The sequence below is a fragment of the Eschrichtius robustus genome, chromosome 16 (assembly GCF_028021215.1).
Source record: "Eschrichtius robustus isolate mEscRob2 chromosome 16, mEscRob2.pri, whole genome shotgun sequence".
NCBI lineage: Eukaryota > Metazoa > Chordata > Mammalia > Artiodactyla > Eschrichtiidae > Eschrichtius > Eschrichtius robustus.
Genome location: NC_090839.1, coordinates 29,214,277 through 29,236,458, shown reverse-complemented (window position 1 = coordinate 29,236,458; position 22,182 = coordinate 29,214,277). Strand labels below are relative to the sequence as shown.

Genomic DNA, 22,182 nt, shown 5'->3' with positions numbered 1-22,182 from the left:
CCCCAGAGCTGGCCCCAGACCAGAGCAGACAGAAGGGGCACCCCTGCTCCTCCTGGCTGTGATCTGGTTGTGTTGTTCTCCTTGCAGATGAACACGCTAAGGCTCCTCCTCACCTCCCACAGGCCTCCTTCATCCTCTAAAACAGCAGCCATCCTTCCCCTCCACGTATGTAACTCCTTGCTCACCCAAAGCCACGTCCCCTGCCATGCACTCTCTAAGTCAGGGGCGCCCATCAGACATGGTTCATTTTTACCACTGACACCTCTGAAGGGGGGAGAACAGGGCCCCACTCCCCTGAGGCCCCATCCCAGGAGCTCTCCCCCTGAACAGCTGTGCAGTTCACTAAGCCCACTTGTTGGACTGTTACAGAAGACTGAACAGATGCTCCATATGGCAAAATTTGTCCCTGAGGCTCCTGGATGAGGAATGGCCACCAACACCCTTGAGATGGAATGTGGGTTCCTGGGGTCACAGCCTAGGCACTAAGAGAGTCTGCCAGGGCCTCTCAAAGCATCTTGGGGTCCTTATAGCAGTAATTTCTTAACTTGTGTCTGATTCCTGTTTCACAATCTAGAAGCAGGAACTCTCAATATCCCACAGCCCTTTCCTCCCATGATAGTCACTTCCTCTTATGTCAGGGAGGCAAGGTTTCACTTCCCACCACAGAGAAGAGTCCCAAGCCTCTCCAGGACAATATTCTGACAAAGCAGGCTCCAGGAGCCAACAAGATGCCCACCCCTGCTTCCTGGTCCCTCCTGCCTCTGCCATCCTTGCTGCTGGCTCTGCTACTGGGACTTATAGGTGAGTGCCACGGCCTCAGGTACCACTGTACAGGGATGATCACCTGAGTGTGGCAGTGGTACCATTTCCCCACTGGCAGTGGATGGATCTCTGTTCCAGGGCCTCTTTCTTTGCTGTCTCTTCCTCTTTAAGATATTTCTCTAAATGTTCTCTTTTACAACAAGAATATCCTAAATGAATTCCCCCGGAATTATTACTTACAGAAGTCCTTTCCTCTCCATTTCATGTCCAGACAGCATTTAGCCCACCCTGGCATTTCTCAGTGACAGGCATTCCTGGCCGTTCCTCAACCCCCACATCCCTGGCACCTGGTGAAGGATCCATCACCCTCTGTGGGTTTACCTGCAGAAATAGGTACCATCCTGAGAGAGGAGGTGAATGTGTGGCATCTGACTCTTCCATCCTGCTGAAGACCATAGAACCTAGAAGTCAAGGCTGCCTTAACTAAGAGGGACATAGATAAATATAGATAGATAGACAGACGACAGATAGATAGATCCCACATATTACACACACAATGTAGAACAATTTTAAAAATTGGTAAATGGTGCTTTTTAGACTATTAAGCCTCCCAGAATCTCAGCATCCTACCATTATATTCTTGACATTGTAGTTTCTCCTTCCTGTCCACTCCCTTCTCCCCAGAGCTGACCCAGACCCAGGCAGACAGGTGAGGCACCCTTCCTCTTCCCATCTCAGTTCAGAGGTCATGTAGTAAGGTAGTTAAAGGCATAAATATTTCTTGAAACCAATCTGCCAGGATTCAAATCCATTTCATCACTTATAGACTGATTTTTCACAAGTTACTAAACTTCTCTATTCTTCTCTTATGTGTGAAATGGGGATAAACAATAAAGCCTTACTAATATGGTTGTGGTGAAAATTAAATAACTTAGTTAATATAATATATTTAAGTGTTTAGAGTGATGTGTGGCACACAAAAGCTTCTATGGATGCTCTGGTTGTTATAACCTCCGGGGTTTATTGAATGCAGATATGAAGACATAAAAAAGGTCCCAGTGATTTTGGCCATCATAGCACTCAGTCTGTGTCCTTGACAAGCCTGTGTCTTCATTTAAAACTCACAGCAGACATGAAAAGGAGAACTGATCCATCATGCGTCATAGGAAGAGGAAACCGAAACAGAGGAAGGAAGTGGCTTTCTCACACTCTCCAGGCTTGTCAGGGCTGGATCTGGACCTTGAGCCCACATCAGCCTGGTGTCCAGGCCAGGGTTCTCCCTTTGGACTCCAGGACAGCAGAAGGAGGACCCTCAGGCGCAGTCCGAACATATCTCAATTTTTTTTTTAGTTTCAGACTCACAACAAAAGCACAAAAGATGCTTTATTTTCTTAATGTATATGTTTCTTAGATAAGGAAATAGAAACTCATAGTATAAGTAATTTTCTCAAGATCAAACATCAAGCAAATGATAGAGGAGGCATTAAACCCACATCAAATGGATTCACAAGCCTTTGCTTTAATCTCTTCACTCTGCTTCTCCCGTCTAAATTGAATTTTTAACAAAAATGGGATAGTACTAAATGTGGAATTTTTATTTGTTCATTCACTAATAATAAGTAGATATCTTTTCCACGTTGATCTATGTGTCTACATCATCATCAATACATCCCCAATATATGCTTTATTATACATCACTGTTTCTAACAGCTATAGGATTTCCATTGTATGGGTGTACCTTCACTTACTTAACTAACTCCCTGTTCTTGGACAAGTGTCTCACATTAAACTTTTCTGTATTGTAAATATACTATTAATGGCATTCCTTTACAAAATGTATTCACCCTTGGCTGATTGTTTCATTCGAATAAGTCCCTAGAAGAGGAATTGCTAGGTCAAAGGTTATGAGTGCACTTCGAAGGCTTTTGAAATATAGAATTTCCTGATAAAATATGGGTGTCTCTAAGTTAGTAATACATTATCTCAACAAATATGACACAGGAGCAGCAGTGGATATGGGGACATTTTGAATATTTGTGACCAGAAGAGGTTTAAGTCTTTCCCCTCTGCTTGTTAAACAATGGATTCATCAATGTATACATATCACAGAGTCAGGACTATGATGCCACATGGCCTTCTATTAAGGTTGTGTGAACATGGGAGTGCCTGCTCAGCCACTCCTTCAGCAACACTGCGATTTGAGAACATCCCTCATTTTTTGGCTATGCTAATAATGTAAAAATTGTGTCTGTTTTTCCTTACAGAGGGAGGAATGTTTCATTTCATTTTATTTTTATTACATTACAGGCTTGTTGTCAAATAATCCAACCAAGGAAGAAATGTACAAGAAAACAATAAATGTTTCCATTCCCACTCACTCCCTGAATGCAGCCACTTTTTAAGGATTTTTTTTCTTCCAGATAGCTTTCTACCACAGATACAAAATGTCACCTTTATGGTGTAGTAATTCCACATACTTCCTTGGGTTCAATTCTAGGCTCTCTCTTCTGTTTCATTGACACACGTATCTTGGTAACAACTATTCCATATTTATGCAGTCTGAAATACTGAATATGCTGAGACCTGCATTCATTTTTTTTTTAACTTTTGCAGCTATTCTGCCATGGACTCCAGCATTTGACTTTGGATTAAATGTAAATTTCATCATTTACTAGGGTTGTTAAACAGCTACTCATAGATTTGCTTGTTTTCCCATTACTTCTCTGCCTGTGGCTTTTGCAAGGGCTGCTTGTCTGCCTTGTCTTGTCTCTGTGACCCTCTCAGCACCCATTCCAGCAATCTGTCCATCCCCAAAGTTAATATATGGTGGAAAGAAAGAACTAGTGGGATTTCAACTTCAATCTGAACCCAGGAAACTGAACACCAGTTCAGCCCCAGCTGAACAATGGCAGGGGACTTGGAGCTGACTTGTGTTTCCTTCCAGGAGTAGGAGGTGAGGAGGAGCTGCAGGTGATTCAGCCAGAGAAGTTAGTGTTGGTCACACTGAGAGATTCAGCCACTCTGCGCTGCATCATGACCTCTCTGTTCTCCGTGGGTCCTGTGAAGTGGTTCAGAGGAAAAGGGCCAGGCCAGGAGTTAACCTACAACCACAAAGAAGGCCACTTCCCCCAAGTAACAAATATTTCAGATACTACATGGAGAAACAACAGGGACTTTTCCATCCACATCAATAACATCACCCCAGCAGACGCTGGTATGTACTACTGTGTGAAATTCCAGAGAGGAAGCCCTGATGATGTGGAGTTTAAGTCTGGACAAGGTACTTGGGTGTTTGTGTGTGGTAAGTCCATACCCCTGAAAATCCAGCCCTCTTTTCTAAGACAGTCACAATCCCCAGGCCCCAGCCCAAGGTCTCCCATTGTTAGCTCTTATGTCAAGATTGAGGATAGAAGATGGGGATAGTGAGAAATCACAGTGAAAGTGCAGAGTGAAATATAACCCACAGAGTCATATTTCAATAGACTCCTAATCCTTTAGAATCTGCCAGCTTCCAAAGGCCTACAACATAGGCTGAAAGCAGAGTAGGTAAACGTACAAACTCCTAGTCCAAATGACCTGGTTCAACTTCTAACTCTGCCACTGCAAGATGTGTAACTTTTGAGTTTCTTAAGTTCTCTGTGTCTCAGTTTCCTTTTCTGTAAGACAGGGATAATAAAGGTGCTCATGTTGTTGATTTGTTGTGAAGATTACAAATTAAATGAGTTTATAAATGTAAAATACTTAGAAGAGTGCCTATAACATAACAATTATTATATTTGTATACATTGTCAGTATTCACATATTAAACCAATTAGACATGAAAATGTAATCTTAACAGCTTAGAACCATAGATTCACAGAAACAAAGAATGATAGAATTATTGAGGCAGAAAATTATAAAAACCGCATTTAAATTGACCTTGATTTCTGTAAATCTATATATTCTTGGGTGTGGTCCTGGCTGATAGATTCATGGCTGAACACAAAGCCTGCAAGACTGTAAACAGCATCCATTAATGGGAAGCCTGAGAAGCAAAGCAATTATTTCAGCCCTGTTTGAATTGATGAATTAATAGTTATAATGTTTTTCCTGTAAGAAATGAACGTGATAACTTACCCCATAGTTACTCCATAACTTAACCATAGAAACAGACATCAACAGAATTTTTTAATCTTTAAAAACATAGCACCTTAGGGCCGTGGAAACAAAGAGAACGGTAAGCAGTCTTTGGGGGAAAAGGGGTCATATGATGTTCAAGAATTGAAAATTAAAAGTCAGTTTATTTGAACATTTGTATGAAATCAGCACAAGCTGTCTAAAGGCAACATTAGAAAATGGAGGCCGAGGAGTAGTGCCTTCAAAATTCTTGGAAGAAATGACGTCCAACTTAAACTTCTATACCCAGCCCATCTGTCAAGTTTTCAAGATCAACAAGAACTATATTTCATGCACCATTTTTGCTTCACCAAAATGGGAGTTAAAGAAAAGGTAAGAATGGAACTAGGAATAAGGAATTGGAATTCCCAAAATAACAGTTGTGCAAGAGGAATAGGAATGCCCACTGTGTCATTCTAGAATAGGAGGACTGATGGCTTTAAGAGGGGCATCTCAAGAAGATAGAATTGCTATAATATTTAAATAGTCTTCAAATTCATGCCCACAATTTTTAATACTATTTACCATCATGTTGAAGTATTAGACAATGATTTAGAAAGAAGAAAGCAACAAAAAGCGTAAGAATTATAAAAGAAATGGGAAAACTACATCTCTTTGTAGATAATATGGTATCTGGAAAACATTAAGCTATTGCAAACAGTAACATAATTCAGTACATTAGAAAGTTACAAAAACAACAAACAGAAATCAATAATCTTCATATATACAAAAAAGCAGTTGGGATCATAGAAAAGATGAACATAGATACAATAACAAATTTAAACTAAATTAAATTCTAGGGCAAAATCTACCAAAATATTAACAAGGACTTGATTTACTCTCCCACTAAAACCTGGAAAACTACATGAAATTGTTGTTGACAAGACACTGGACATCAGGCAACAAAGGACAGTGATCCTTGACAAATAGAAACAAATTAGGTTAGAACCAAAATTGCTTCCATCTTACTCTCTGAGAACGTTTCCAGCCCACCATTCAGGAAAAGAGAAACCAGATGGAGCTTGGATGTCTCCCAGATTTGATAAGAAGGAGCTAGAAGTCCAAGGAGGGCAATGGGCCTAAAGTTTTCAGAGTAGAGCACCAAAGATGAGAGAGATACAAACAGAGAGAACTCCAAGGATCTTGTGCATTCAGCAGAGTAATGAAAAGTGTGTGTACACGAGAACCTATATGTACATGAGTGTATTACATGGCCTCTGGGGAAAAAATCCCTGGAGCTGACATAACAGCCAAGTGCCTGTCACCACCAACATGAGTGAAAAAACTCAAAATTCATGGGTATCTGGTAGAGTACACATAAAATTTCTTCCAGAATAGAGGAAAAAGATTCAACCCTAGACTTAATAATGCTGTAGCCTTGCATCAGAAATCTTAAATATAATACATGAAAAGATCAGACACTTTCTCATGTCCCCAAATAAGCTGAAGTATATTTATTATAATGTGAAATATTCAACACCCAAAAAAGTAAAATTCTCAATGTCTGGCATGCAATAAAGTAGCTACAGAAAAGATTGATTATGTGAAGCAGAGGCATGGAAAATATTTTTACAGAACAATATTTCACTTTTAGAGATGAAAACTATAATATCTAATATCTATATATACAAGACTCCAAAAGAAGAAAGGGACAGGAAGAATATTTAAAGAAATAATGGTCACATATATTCCAGATATGATGAAAATTATGAACCTATGTTTCCAAAAAGCTCAGTGACCCCAAGCACAAAAAATATGAAGAAAACTAAACCAAGGTGCATCATAAGCAAATTGCATAAAATTTATAATAAAGAAAAGATGTTAAAAGTAGCCAGAGGGAAAGGAAACATTAGATACAAAGGAAAAAAAATAAATGTGAGAATGGATTTCTCTTAGAAAGGATAGAAGCCAGAAGATAGTGGAGAAACATCTTTAAAGTATTTTTTAAAGGAAAGAATCATTAGAAAGTCAACCCAGAATTTTTTGTCCAGCAAAAATATCTTTCAAAAATAAATTCCTTGATTCAGCAGCATATATACTAAAAATGGAACTATACAGAGAAGATCAGCATGGTTCCCATGGAAGGATGACATGCAAATTTGTGAAGCACTCTATTTTTTTTCAGTTTTATTAGACGAAAGGAGTCCTGGAAATGGATGGTGGCTATGGTTCCACAACAATTTGAAAGTACTTAATGCCATTAAACTGTATACTTAAAAATTATTGAGATGATACACTTCATTCTATGTTCATATTACCACATTTAAAATTGAGGTTAAAATAAAGACTTTTAGAATTTATCACCAAAAGACTTGCACTACAAGAGATATTTTGTTTTACTTTTGTAGAATAGAGATTGATTTTTTTTATAGATCTTTATTGGAGTATAATTGCTTCACAATGCTGTGTTTGTTTCTGTTGTACAACAAAGTGAATCAGCCATATGCATACAAATATCCCCAAATCCACTCCCTCTTGAGCCTCCCTCCCACCCTCCCTATCCTACACCTCTAGGTCATCACAAAGCACCGAGCTGATCTCTCTGTGCTATGCTGCTGCTTCCCACTAAAACAGACAAAGAAATATTTTTTAAAAGGTCTTCAAGCACAAGTAAAATTAAACTGGATGGAAATCCGGATCTACACAAAAGATTTTAGAACATGAGAAACGGTAACAATGTGAGAAATGTAAAAAATATTTTATTATTTAAATTTGTTAAAACATAATCCACCATTCAAAGAAAACACAATAACAATATATTTAAGGCTATAATGCAAAAGCAAAATGTATGACAAAGACAGCACAAAAACCAAGAGAAAATAAATAGAAATATACTATAGGAAGGTTTTTATATTGTATGTGAAGTGGTATCTTATCACTTGAAGGTAGCCAATGATGAGTTAATCATACACATCACTCAAAAAAATGTATAAAAAACAAAAATGTATAAAATATATTTTAAAAGTGTATAAAATAACACTACAAACAGTAAAAGCTATAAACAAAAGAGAAAAAATCAATCATATCCAAAAAGGCAGAAAATGAAAAAGGAAAAAAGGAGAGATGAGACATACAGCAGGATGGTATATTTAAACCTAGTCAGATAAATAATAATGTTAAAAGTCAATGGTTGGGAGACCTTCAAGTTGGCGGAGGAGTAAGACGTGGAGATCACCTTCCTCCCCACAAATACATCAGAAATACATCTACATGTGGAACAACTCCTACAGAACACCTACTGAACGATGGCAGAAGACCTCAAACTTTCCAATAGCCGTATGGCTGACAGGGTCTTGGTGCTCCGGCTGGGTGTCAGGCCTGTGCCTCTGAGGTGGGAGAGCCTAATTCAGGACATTGGTCCACCAGAGACCTCCCAGCTCCACGTAATATCAAACGGCGAAAGCTCTGCCAGAGATCTCCATCTCAACGCTAAGACCCAGCTCCACTCAACAACCAGCAAGCTCCAGTGCTGGACACCCTATGCCAAACAAGTAGCAAGACAGGAACACAACCCCATCCACTAGCAGAGAGGCTGCCTAAAATCATAATACGGTCACAGACACCCCAAAACACACCACCGGATGCAGTCCTGCCCACCAGAAAGACAAGATCCAGCCTCATCCACCAGAACACAGGCACTAGTCCCCTCCACCAGGAAGCCTACACAACCCACTGAACCAACCTTAGTCACTGGGGACAGACAACAAAAACAACGGGAATTACGAACCTGCAGCCTGCAAAAAGGACACCCCAAACACAGTAAGTGTTTAGCCCCAGTGGCTAAGGTTGGTTAAAAAAAAATAAATAAATAAAAACTTAAAAAAAAAAGAGAGCCAAGACACCATTGTTTCAGGCTGCATGAGGAGAGGGGATTCAGAGCACCGCCTAAACGAGCTCCAGAGATGGGCGCGAACCGCGGCTCTCAGCGCGGACACCAGAGACGGGCATGAAACTCTAAGGCTGCTGCTGCAGCCACCAAGAAGCCTGCGTGTAAGCACAGGTCACTATCCACACCTCCCCTCCCAGGAGTCTGTGCAGTCCGCCACTGCCATGGTCCCGTGATCCAGGGACAACTTCCCCGGGAGAACAGACGGCGCGCCTGAGGCTGCTGCAAAAAGGTTCCAGACTTTTTCCTGGACTCCCTCCCGGCTAGCTATGGTGCACTAGCCCCCTTCAGGCTGTGCTCACGCAGCCAACCCCAGTGCTCTCCCTGGGATCTGACCTCCGAAGCCCAAGCCTCAGCTCCCATGCCTCACCCGCCCTGGCAGGTGAGCAGACAAACATCTCGGGCTGGTGAGTGTTGGTCAGCACCGATCCTCTGTGCGGGAATCTCTCTGCTTTGCCCTCTGCACCCCTGTTGCTGCGCTCTCCTCCATGGTTCTGAAGCTGCCTCCCACCACTCCCCATCTCTGCCAGTGAAGGGGCTTCCTAGTGTGTGGAAACTTTTCCTCCTTCACAGCTCCCTCCCAGAGGTGTAGGTCCTGTCCCTATTCTTTTGTCTTGGTTTTTTTCTTTTTTCTTTGGCCCTACCCAGGTACTTGGGCAGTTTCTTGCCTTTTGGGAAATCTGAGGTCTTCTGCCAGGATTCAGTAGGTGTTCTGTTGGAGTTGTTCCACATGTAGATGTATTTCTGATGTATTTGTGGGGAGGAAGATGATCTCCAAGCCTTACTCCCCTGCCATCTTGAAGGTCTCCTCCACATATTCTTTTTTAGTGCAAAGGAAGATTTACTTAGATACATCATATTCTGGATAATGAATTGAGACTCAGTGTATTTAACATAAGTCATATCGTACAAAATACGTTCTCTAACCACAAGGGAATTAAATTAATAAGAACAAAAATGTCTGGAAATTTTCCAAACATTTGGACACTAAATGACACAATTCTGAATAAAATGTCCTCAAAGAAGAAATCAAAAGGAATATTAGAAAGTATTTTAAATTAAATGAACATGAAAGCACAACATACGTAATTTGCAGGGTGCATCCATGATGGTACTTAGGGGAAATGCTATAGCACTAAAATGCCTGTATTAGGATAGAAGTGAAAAAGTGACTTTAAACACTAGAAGAAGTGAATAAGTGAAACCCAAAGTAAGCAGAAGAAAAGAAATAATACAGAACAGAGCAGAAATCAGAAATAGAAAATGGAGAACAACAGATAAAATCAATAAAACCAAAACCTGCTTCTTTGAGAATATCAGTAAAATTGATAAACTCCCAACCACACAGACAATTAGAAAAAAAGAGAGAGGACACAAATTACCAATATGAAGATTGAGAGAGGTGACATCTTACAGACTCCACAGATATATTAAAAAATTTATACCAGTAAACTCAACAACTTTGATGAAATGAACAAATTCTTTGAAAAGACACATACTACCAATCTCACTCAAGAATAAATAAACACCCTGATTATCCCTATATTTATTTTAAAAATTGAATTTGTAGTTTTAAAAGCCTCCTACCAACAGAAGTCTAGACCCAGATGACTTCACTGAGGAATTCTACAAACATTTAAGGAAGAAATACTAACAATTGAGGAGGAAGTAATGCTTCCTAATTAATCTTTAAGGTCAGCATTATTCTGATACTAAAACCAGATAAAGAAATCTATAGAGCAATATCCCTCATGAGCATAGAATTACTATAAAGCTAGAACAATCATACACTATAGTATTGTCATCAAGATAGACAAGTAGATCCGTGGAAGAGAATAGAGATTCCACAAACAAACTCATGCATATCACCAATTGATTTCCTTAAAAATATATATCTGAAGGCAGTTTGGTGAAGAAAGAGCCTTTTCAACAATGGTGCTGGATAACTTGGAGCATTAGTAGGCAAACACATGGAACAGAATAAAAAATTCAGATGTATACAGTTCGTCCCACAATACACCCAAGTAAATTCCACATGGATCAGCAATTTAAATGAAAAAAAGATCAAACTGTGCAAGTACTAGAAGAAAACATGTGTGAATTCTTTTATAACCTAGAAGTGGGGAAAATCTTCCCAACAAAAATTCAAACTGCAGAATTAAAGAGAGAAAAACATGATAATTTGATCACATTGTATAAAAAGAAACTTGTATATGGACATGTGTGTGTACAATATTTTGCAACTTATAATATTGACAAAGAATCACTCCTAATATGCATATAGAAATTCTAAAATGTTAGGAGAAAAAGGCAAGCAACTTCCAGAATTATGGGCAAGAAATATAAAAAGATAATTTATAGAAAATTAAATATGGATGTCTCTTAAACATATAAAATTATGTTCAACTGCTCTTATATAAAAAGGAATGCAAATTAAAACTGCACTGGGGGGCTCCCCTGGTGGCGCAGTGGTTGAGAGTCTGCCTGCCGATGCAGGGGACACGGGTTCGAGCCCTGGTCTGGGAAGATCCCACATGCCGCGGACCATCTAAGCCCGTGCACCACAACTACTGAGCCTGCGCGTCTGGAGCTTGTGCTCCGCAACAAGAGAGGCCGCGATAGTGAGAGGCCAACGCACCGCGATGAAGAGTGGCCCCCACTTGCCGTAACTGGAGAAAGCCCTCGCACAGAAACGAAGACCCAACACAGCCATAAATAAATAAATAAATGGATCATCACATTAAAAAAAAATAAAATAAAATAAAAACCTGCACTGGGACACAATTTCTCACCTACCCACTTGGTCAGAAGTCCAAAAGTTTGACACCACAGTCTGTAGGGGAGCTGTGAGGAAACTGATATTTCCATATTTTGCTGGTTGAAATGCAAAATCATATAACTTATAAGGAGGAGAATTTTGCAATATCTAGTAAATTCACATATTACATAAACATATTACAAAATTACACTTTACCCTGTGACCCAGCAATCCTACATCTAGAAACGTATCCAAAGATATACTAACATAAGTGCACAGTGACTTATGCTTAGGCTCTTCATTACAACACTGTTGGTAAGAACAAAAGATGAGCAGCTAAATAAATTATGGTCAGTCAAATAATGGGATTCTATGCACTGTAAAAGGGCATGAGAAGAACTCAGCACACTGCTTCAGAGGGACCATAGGATAACATTAAACAAGAAAAGCAACATGTAGTACAGTGTGTGGAGCACACCACCTTTTATGTTAAGAAGAGTGGGAATGCAAGCATATATAGTTGACCCTTGAACAACACAGGTTTGAACTACAGGGTCCACATACATGCGAATTTTTTTCGAAGTACTACAGTGCTACGTGGTCTGAGGTTGTTTGAATCCATAAATGAGGAACTGTGGATACAGAGGAAATTTGGACATGGAGGAACCACACAGCTGGAAGGCAGACTATAAGTTAGTTATAAGTAAAGTTTAAACTGTGCAGAATGTTGGTGCCCTAACCTTTGCATTGTTCAAAGGTCAGCTGTATATATTTGCTTATATATTTTTTTAAAATATAAGGAATAAACCAAAATCAAATTTTTAATATTTACCTACAGGGGAGTGAGGGAACAGGGTAGAAGGGACGGGGTGAAAGCTAGACTTCTCTAGCTGTACCTTGATTGAGGTTTTGACTTTGCAAACACATGAACATTTTAAATAATTAATACTAAACAAAAATTTCAAAGAAAAAACCTAAATATCTAAATTACTCAATCTAAGATGAAACTAATAATCTAACTATATATTGATGGCTTATCCAGACAAAGACGAATTATTTCAAGGGACTTTAAGACATCATGTTTTAGTTTGGAACCACCAAGAAAAAGATCTTGAGACTAGGATTTGAGTGAAAGACCCCCAGTAGGGCAGTGATAAAGTCAAACAGTCAGTAAAGGGTGGGTCATTAAGCCCACTACCACTATAGGCAACTAGAATTTATTCCAGTTGGGAAACTATGGAAAATGATACAGAACATAATTCTCAGATTCATCCCTGTGAAGAGGAAAGGAATTTGGAATACTTATGTACTAACTCTCTCATAGTCATTGATTAAGAGCTGCTTCCAGAGGGTCTCAGATGCCCAGTACTTCCAATATTCCATGTGCACAGGCAACTTTCTAGAAAAGCAACCACCCAAAAACCTTTTGGGTGAAAACATGCATATACTGGGGTTTGTGGTGGTCCTGAGTGCACTGGAGAGGTCAAGATCAAGGAATTTAGGTGAGCCTTGGAGATCATATGCTACACATAATAATGATAATAATAAATATACATATATATATCTCCCCAATGACACATACCCTAATAACAAAAAGAACCACAAGGAAATCATAAACTCTATTCAATTATCATACCATTTGGTAAAAACGGTATGCTAGTGATAGATTTGAATTAGTGATATTCTTAGATATTAATTACAACATTAAGTATTAACACATTTAATTGTATTTCTCCTTTAAAAAACTTACTTAATAGCCCTATTCACCAAAAAGACCTGGAACAATGACAACTCAGTAGTAATGAGCACTGCTAGTACACAGATTATGTACTCTAGATAGTATTTCCACTAAAAGAACTAGGGCTGCTTTGGGGAATGACTGATATCAGAACTTGGACAGAAATGCAAAATGAGCAACATATGACTCTTGTTTGGATCCTGATTCAAACAAACCAATTGTAAAATGATATTTAGGAGACAAGCAGGAAAATTTAAAAGGTGAAAAGTATTAAGTGATACTAGAATCATTATTAAGTTGTAAGTGTGATCTTGGCTTTGATTGTGTTTAAAAAAGAATTATTAACTGTGAAATGTACATGCTGGGGTAGTTGTGAGTGAGATGATAGTGTCTGCTGTTTCCTTTAAAATAACCTAGTGGATGGTAGGAGAACTACAGATGAAAACAAGATTGGCCATTTGTTGATAATTGTTAAAGTCCCATGATGAGTACTTTCTATTTTTATGTGTGCTTACAAATTACCATAATAAAAACTTTTTTTAAAATTTCCAGCCTACTACAATACTTAGTGCTTTCAAACATACTGAGAGGAGTTATACCCATCTGGTAGAAAGTTCGGGATGAATTTGTCATAAACAAACATGTACCCCAAACAGAAGCCCACTACAATACTTAGTGCTTTCAAACATACTGAGAGGAGTTATACCCATCTGGTAGAAAGTTTAGGGATGAATTTGTCATAAGTCCCATGATGAGTACTTTCTATTTTTATGTGTGCTTACAAATTACCATAATAAAAACTTTTTTTAAAATTTCCAGCCTTTATACCCTCTGATAAGTCTTTGTGCACTCCCAGAATTTGTCATAAGTTCAGAGAACAGTGAGCAAATGAAAAGAGCGAAACCATTAAAAACTCCTAGGAAAACAAAACGCTGTACAAGAGGGAAATATAATAATGGTATATGACATGGCCCAGTTGTGATCAATACTCTTTTGGTCATAATATTATAAACGCTGAATCCTGATAAAAATTAAAGATTTGGATGTGACCATGATAGGAGGATGTGAGAAGGGGAAGTGTGAGTGGCAGGTGGAGGGAAATGTAAGAGAACTAAATCATCACCTTCTATTGTAGTAGGTCTATCCATAATATATAATATTGAGAGAGAAATGATAATATAAGCAGGTTATTTAGAAACACAGAAAGAAATGTCCACAGAATCAGCTAAAATACTTAGAAGTGTTTGGTTTATAATTTTCGCAAGGAGAAGAAGCTAGGGGTCTGATACTTTTCATTACATATTTTTAAAATAAATTTATTTACTTTATGTATTTATTTTTGGCTGCACTGGGTCTTCGTTGTTGTGCACAGGCTTCCTCTAGTCGCAGTGAGCTGGGGCTACTCTTCATGGTGGGGCATGGGCTTCTCATTGCAGTGGCTTCTCTTGTTGCAGAGCAAGGGCTCTAGGCAGGCAGGCTTCAGTAGTTGGGGCATGCAGGCTCAGTAGTTGTGGCTCGTGGGCTCTAGAGCACAGGCTCAGTAGTTGTGGCACATGGGCTTAGTTGCTTCGTGGCATGTGGGATCTTCCTGGATCAGGGTGCGGACCCATATCCCCTACATTGGCAGGCGGATTCTTAACTTCTGCACCACCAGGGAAGCCTTACACATCTTATATGACTTTTATATAAAGTACTTTAAGAAGGGAGGAAAGGAGGAAGGAAGGGAGGGAGAATGACATGTTCGGACCTGCATTTTAGCACGATCACCAAGGTCTGGTTTCTGAGCGTGGGTGCAAAGGTGGAGAAGCAAATCAATGAGGTCAACTGGCAAGCTCTTATGATAAGAAGAGTCATAATAAAAATAAAGAAGAGGAGAAAACTGAACTTGAGAGATTGGGGTGATGTCTTAGTGGGTGACCCATAAGGGTGGGTATTGTACTAGAAAGTAACTTGCCACGTTCATTTCTCTCTCGTCTCTCTCCATCTTGCCTTGATCAAAACTAAGCCCTCTCTTCCAGAGATTTCTGGCCCCTCCAACAGGGTCAGCCCAGGCCAGGTAGTGAATCTCACCTGCATATTAACTGGCTTCTTTCCCAAAAATGTACACGTCAAATGGTTTGAAAATGATGTGGAGCTTCCACCCTCATCGTCCGTCCTGGAAATGCTTCCTCCTACACCATCATCAGCACTGCCCTGGTGACCCTTGCCTTGTCCTAACTCCACTCCCAGGTCACCTGCCAAGTGGCTCACAGTGAATTGCAAAGCCCCCTCAGTGGGCATGTGAACATCTCCAAGTTTCTTCAAGGTAAGGGCCCACCCACTTACCCCCATGGCCCAACCTAGGTGACCTCCACCTGCTCCCTGTTTGGAGCACCTCACCTGAGTCCTCCCATTCATTCTTCACCAAACCCCATGTAAGGTGAGTACGAGGTTCCCTATCTTATATGACCATCCTATTCCCTTTAATGCCATGATCAGGTCCTTCTCTTTCAGAGATTCCTTCCCTCTAGTGTATTTGGGAGGTGGTAGTTCATTCATTCATTCAACAATTGTTAATTGAGCATCTGCTGCATGGTGCATTGTTCTAGGTGCTGGGGATTCCATGGCAAACAGAATAGACTTGGTTCTTCCTCACCGAGTTCAGAGTCATGTGAACCCCATCAATCACGATGCAAACAGCTATACGTCATGACTTGTTACATTTGTTATGAGAGAAAAGAACAGAGTACTGAAATAGATGAAAACAGGAGAAATCTAGTTTACAAGGAAATATCTTTTTGAAAAAATGATGTTTGACCCAAAACATGAAAGATGAAAAGGAGTCAGCCAAGCAAAGAGTAGAGGAAACAATGTACAAAGGCACTGTGATGAGGAAGCAGGGGTGGAGAGTAAGACATTTTTAAGGAGGATAGAAGAGGCCTGTGTGGCTGGAGCTTAGTGAGAAGAAGGGTGGTTGGAAAAGGAAATGGCTGGAGAGATAAGGCAAGGAGCAGATCACACAGCCCACTATGCCGCCACAATTTGGCTGCCAGTCACTGCCTTTGAAACACTCTATTAAACCCACCCTTGCATCAAGGGATGGGTCAATGTACATAAGACTACAGCCCTGCCTTTCTTGCTCTGACCTCATAAAGATAAAGCCATTACTGAGGTGTTGAATCAGACTTGAAGAAAGATGCAAGGACAGGCAACAGAAATCACACTCACTACTTCAGAAGTCCATCCACGTTGGCCTTCACAAGGGATTTCCCAAGAGGTCTGCACTCTCCTTAGTACCCATTCCCACCCTCAGCATGGCAGAGTCCCACTTACTGCCTGAAGATGGGTGAATTCCTTCCAGGGGTTCAGAACCCAACTCTCCTTCTCTCCAGCTCCAGCCAGAGAAAAGCAAAGATCCCCATTAATAGCATCATAATCTCCACAGCAATTCCTCCTCTCCATTGGAGATGATTTGCGGGATTATTGTAAAGAAGAGTTTAGCTCTTTATCACTCAAATGCCTCCATCCCAAAATAGAAGTCTGCCTTTGTGTAACCAAAAGATACCGTGAGAGAGTTTTAGCCTGGAAATGGAATCCAGCCTCCACCTTCAGCATCCAAAGAAGCTGTATGTCCCTACTTCATGCAGATGAGGAAATAAAGGACTAGAGAAGTGAAGTGACTTATCCAAGGTCACATGGCTCTTAAGTAAGTGAGCTGGAATTTGAGTCCAGTAATACACCTTCTCAGATGGCCATCTCTGATCTCCTTCCTGTGAGAACTCCCCAGGCAGAGATACTAGAGAAAGGCAGTGCCCCACTCCCAAAGAGAGGTGGTTCGGTCATGGTCAGAGATGGGCAATGTGCTGCTCTCCACACAGTCTCCAAACACTTGGCTCCTCCTCCTTCCCATATCAACCCAGTCAGCCAAGTCAGAGACATGTTCTTACCCAAGCCATCACAATGTTCTATCAAATTTCCTTCCTAAATCTCTTCTGAACCATTACATCTCTCTCTACTGCCTGTACCCAGGTTAATACCCAAGTTCGAACCAACATCATCTCTTACCTGGATGCAACAACTCCCTCTTCCATATGCACCATTACCCTCGACAGTCCTTCTCCCAACCCCACAGCACCCAAGGGCATTTTATAAAGGAAGCCTGATCATGTCCTTCATTTGTTTAAAATCCTTCAGTGGTTCACCACTGCTCTTACAAAAAGAAACAAAATCCTACTGGGATGTTCAACAGCAGTCTTCAAGAATTTCCCTTCATATATCCTGAATATCATTGTGAAGAATTATGAAGTCTACCATATGTTAAAGTTAACATGTAAAATTGTTAGTCATATGCTTTAATAGTCACACAGGACATAACTCCTGGTAAATTACAAATGTTACATCACTTTGAAAATGTTTGATGGAAAAATAACAGCATCATAATTTGATTTCCACCATTACTCATTTCAACAAAAACAATAAGTTCTTCCTAAATTTGTATTTCTATTATAATTCCCTGGGAACACTTTATCCTAGTGCAGTATATTTTATATTTGAAAGTATTTTATTGAGCACAATATTATGTGTATCACAGAGGACTATGAGAACACAGAGAACTACAACAAAAATATGTGTATAAACTAAATTTATAAAAATAAGATTTTTTCTTATGACCTAAGATTCTAATTGTTTGGATTGAATTGCACAACTGATTAGACAACCTAATTATATGACAAATTTTGATAAATAGTTATTAAAATAACAATTAAAATGTAATCTGAAGTGCCGCTCAGTAAGGTAGATGGGGGAGCTTACGATGTTTTGATTACAGCAGGCTTTCTGGCAGCAATATTTTGAACTCTACTCTTATGTTGTGTCTCAAAATCTTTACACCAAGGGCAATGCAGTACAGCTAGATTCAAGATGAGTGGGAAAAAGGCTTTTCTTTGTAAACTCAGAGAAGGAGAATTGAGAAACAGGAGGCAGGAGAAGGAACAGGTCTTAGTGCACATTTTCAGGCAGATCAATTTCAGGAAAGAGTCATTTGAGGGTTCAGGATCTCAAAATTAATTGTATTAAACTACCTATGTATTTATCTTTTAAGATGTCATTATGTGCTTCCAGGGGTAAGTGTAGCAGCAGTAAGTGTAGACAGTCTCCAAAGTGGTTATGAATTTGGCTTCATCTTGTCCATATTCCCTCTACTAACACTGGTCACCTTTCTGTCCTTGGAACATGGTAGGCTTCACCTCAGAGTCCCTGCCCATGACCTTCCCTCTGCCTGAGATGCACTTCCCACACACACAGCCGCTCTCAGTGCCCTCCCTCCTTCCTCTTGCCCTCCTCGAACCCCTTTGCCTAATGTTCCAGTTACCAGGGCTGCATAACAAATTATCTCAAACTTATTCCAATATTCTAAACTTACTCCAAATCCTCAAAATCATTATGCTCACATGTTCTGTAGTTCAGGAAATTCGGACAGGGCCTAGTAGGAATGACTTGTCTCTGCTCTATTATATCTGGGACCTTAGCTGGATGATTCCGAGGCCTGAATCATATGAATGCTCCAACACTAACATGTCTGGCCATTGGTGCTGTGGTGAGCTTGGGGCGTCGGTTCTTACATGAGCCTCTTCTTACCATCTTTCCACATGGGCTAGTTTGGGCTTCCTCACAGCTTGCTGGCGGTGTTCCATAGGTGAGTGTCCCAAGATTCCCAGGTGGAAGCCACATCAACTTTTATAACCCAGCCTTGGACCTCACACAGTTTCACCTCTGCTACACTTTGTTCCTCATCACAAAGTATCACCCAGGTTCCAGGGAAGCAGAAGTAGACTCCCCCACTGATCAGGAGTAATAAGGTTCTGGATGGCATTGTGGACTTGCTGTAGCCATTTGTGGAAAATACAATCAGCCACATGTAGTTCACTCCTGTTCATCTTTCATATTTCTACTCTAAGTTCACTTTTTCCAGAAACCCTTTCCTACCTTCCCACTTCCACACCAGGTCAGGTGCCCCTACAGCCTCTCATAACCCACATGCGGGTCAAGTGACTGTTTTTTCCCCCTTGTCCTCCCCACCAGAGCAGGAGCTCCATGAGGCAAGAACCATGTCTGCCTTTGCTCACTGCTGCATCCCAAGAAGTGAGAGAAATGCCTAGAAAGGCATGGGTGCTCCTTGAGCATCATTTGCATAAAGGAAGGACTGTTGTTTCAGTTGTTACCACAGTGAAGATGTCAGAGCACCATGTCCCAAGTTTCCAGGCAGCCATTCTCACCTGCCATGTGCAAAGGCTTTACCCTGAAGCCATAGAAATCACCTGACAGGGGAGAAAATGATTCTTCAGCACCTGTGAGGCCTTCAGCCCCACCAAGAACCCAGATGGCACATTCAGCCAAGACAGTCATATCCTGGTCAGCACCTCGGAGGACAAAAGGCTGTTCACCTGCCAAGTGTGGCGTAAGGCCCAGACAGTGGTCCAGATCAGCGGACAGCTGAGCTAGCTTACAGAACAGCAGGAGAGTTTGGGTGAGTAGGGGTGAAATAACCAAGCAGCTAAAGATTTGATCCTGGAGACAGGCCAGGTTCAAATGCTGGCTCTGCCATGTTTGTCATGTGTGACCTTGGGAAGTCACTTCACCTTCTGAAACTCAGTTTCATCATCTTTAAAATGGAACAGCAAATATAGCCACCTCTACATGCTGTGATGCCTTCAGTACCACACAGCAGTAAGCACCACTTTATCACACAACTGCATCCTGATAGCACATCCCTTTTACCAGATATTCTTGTGAATAACCAAGATAGTATGCAATATCTTTCCCCAATTCTCACCCAATCTCCCAAAAGCCATTCGGATAATATAATTACTGAGCACATATTAGGTACTTTGCTGGGTGCTCATTTGATACAAAAGTGATCTAAAGTACATGTTATGATTCCCGTTTTAAAGATGAGAAAACTGAGGCTCAGAGATGTGAGGCGATTCCCTCCAAGACCAAGGTGTAGTCTTGGTACCCGAGTCTGAGGTGGACTGAGCCTCCCTGGTGGTTGAGTGATGGGAGCAGGAAGCCAGGTTCACCCTGGTATCTTCCTGTCACCAGGTGCCAGAGCATCCAGCTCTCTCTTTGGGACCCTCTTCCTGCTTGGCTGGAAGTTGTTTTCCCTGACTATACTTTTCATCATCTACGTCCTCAGGAGGACCCTCCCTTGCAGGTAAACGAGGCACCCCAGATAAGGCTTGGGCTCCCAGGGGTGGAACTGCAGGCCAACAGGGGGCCCTGTGAGGAGAAGACACAAGTGTTCTCATTTCTCCTCTACCTTGAAAGATGTTGAGTCCAGCGGGTCCCTGAGAGCTACACCCCAATTCGCTCAACCTTCCCCTCTGCCTCTCACAGCTTCAGTCTTAGGATGCACAAGGATGCAGGGTCCCCTGACCTGGGCAGGTTTGGTGGTGGGGGGGGTGAGCATTTAAGGAGGGAGATAGAGAGGGAGTTAGTGTGGAGAGAACACTGGTGAGGTGGTCTCTGAGGAGAGGTCTGAGAAGGCCAAGGCTTCATCCAGCTCCCTGCTTCCTCTGCAGGTCACAGACACTGCAAAGCCCTCCTCAGTGACATGGGACCCTTGTACCCTCCTGTCTTATTCAGGAGGACTGATCCAGGAGGACCACTTCCCATGATGCCTGTAGCCTCTGCCCCAGCTTCTCCTGCCTCATCAGCCTTCTGAGACCTGTCCAGCACTGGCTGCCCCTCCCTGTCTCCTGCAGCCCAAGAGGAGCTGAGAGCCTGGACCGGGAAGGTCAGTCATGAGAGGTGGCCTCTCCTGCTCTACCCAGGAATGAAGCTTCTGTGGACACCTGACCCTGAACAAGAAATTCAGCAGAGGCAGGCCAGGCTCCTATCCAGGAGGAATCATACCTGCATTTCTGAAGGCCTCTTTCAGCTCCTCAAGGAAAGCTCATTGTGGGCACCAAAGGTAGCATGAAACCTTTAAAGTCCCTTCATTAAAATGGGATTAAAGAAAACACTTATGGCCAATAGACTTATCAAAACACATGTAATCTCATTAGTGATCAGAAAAATCCAAAGCAAGACCATGCTGAGATGCCATTTTGTCCCTATTCAAATAGTAAAAATAAAGAGCAACTGACTCTTTCTTACGTTGCTGGTGGCCATGTAAATTGGCACAGCTGCTTTGGAAAACAGTCTGGAAATTTTAAGCTGAACATTCATGTACCCCGTAACTAAGCATTTCCACACATTGCTTGTACCCTCCCCCGCAAAAAAAACTTCTTGTGCATGTACACCAGGAGATATGTACATATATACATGGTAACATAGTTTAAAATTACCAAAACCTGAGAACAATCCAAATTCTCATATACAAGAAGATGATCTAGTATTTAAGGAAAATTACAGAATTAAATGCATACCACAATAAAAATAAATCAACAACAGCTACACACAATATTATGGATAAATCTTAGCAAAAAAAATCAAGTATGTAAGCCTCAAAATATTTTATACAACATGATATATGATAAAGCCATATTTTAAACAATGGAACCATGAACCCAAGATTTTAAATAGTAGTTGTCTGAGGTGGGGAAAGGTAGAGGAATGAGAAGGGTGGGTACATATATGTAGGTTAAGTTAATATCAGGTTTCTAGATGCCAGGCTCGGTGCTGGCTTCATGAATGTATATATCATCATAAACAAAAAAATAGTGAAACAAAATAACAGTAAAATAATAATAAATAGGTATGTAAGTTGATTGGTACATAGATGGATGGATGATTGGAAGGACGAGAGGATTGGAGTGACGGAGGAAGGAAGGATGGATGGAGGGATGGATGGATGGATACATAGGTAAGAAGATTAATAAGTGAGGGTCAAGCATGGATCAA

At 40.9% G+C, this 22,182-nt stretch overlaps 1 non-coding gene and 1 pseudogene across 1 annotated transcript; both read left to right on the top strand.

The window, feature by feature from the left end:
* Positions 1-728: 728 nt before the first annotated feature.
* On the top strand, positions 729-21,259 carry LOC137750362 (signal-regulatory protein beta-1-like; annotated as a pseudogene).
* LOC137750826 (U6 spliceosomal RNA) lies at positions 6,936-7,038 on the top strand. The gene has a single exon (XR_011070608.1). It is a non-coding gene; the product is annotated as a U6 spliceosomal RNA (small nuclear RNA).
* Positions 21,260-22,182: the final 923 nt, after the last annotated feature.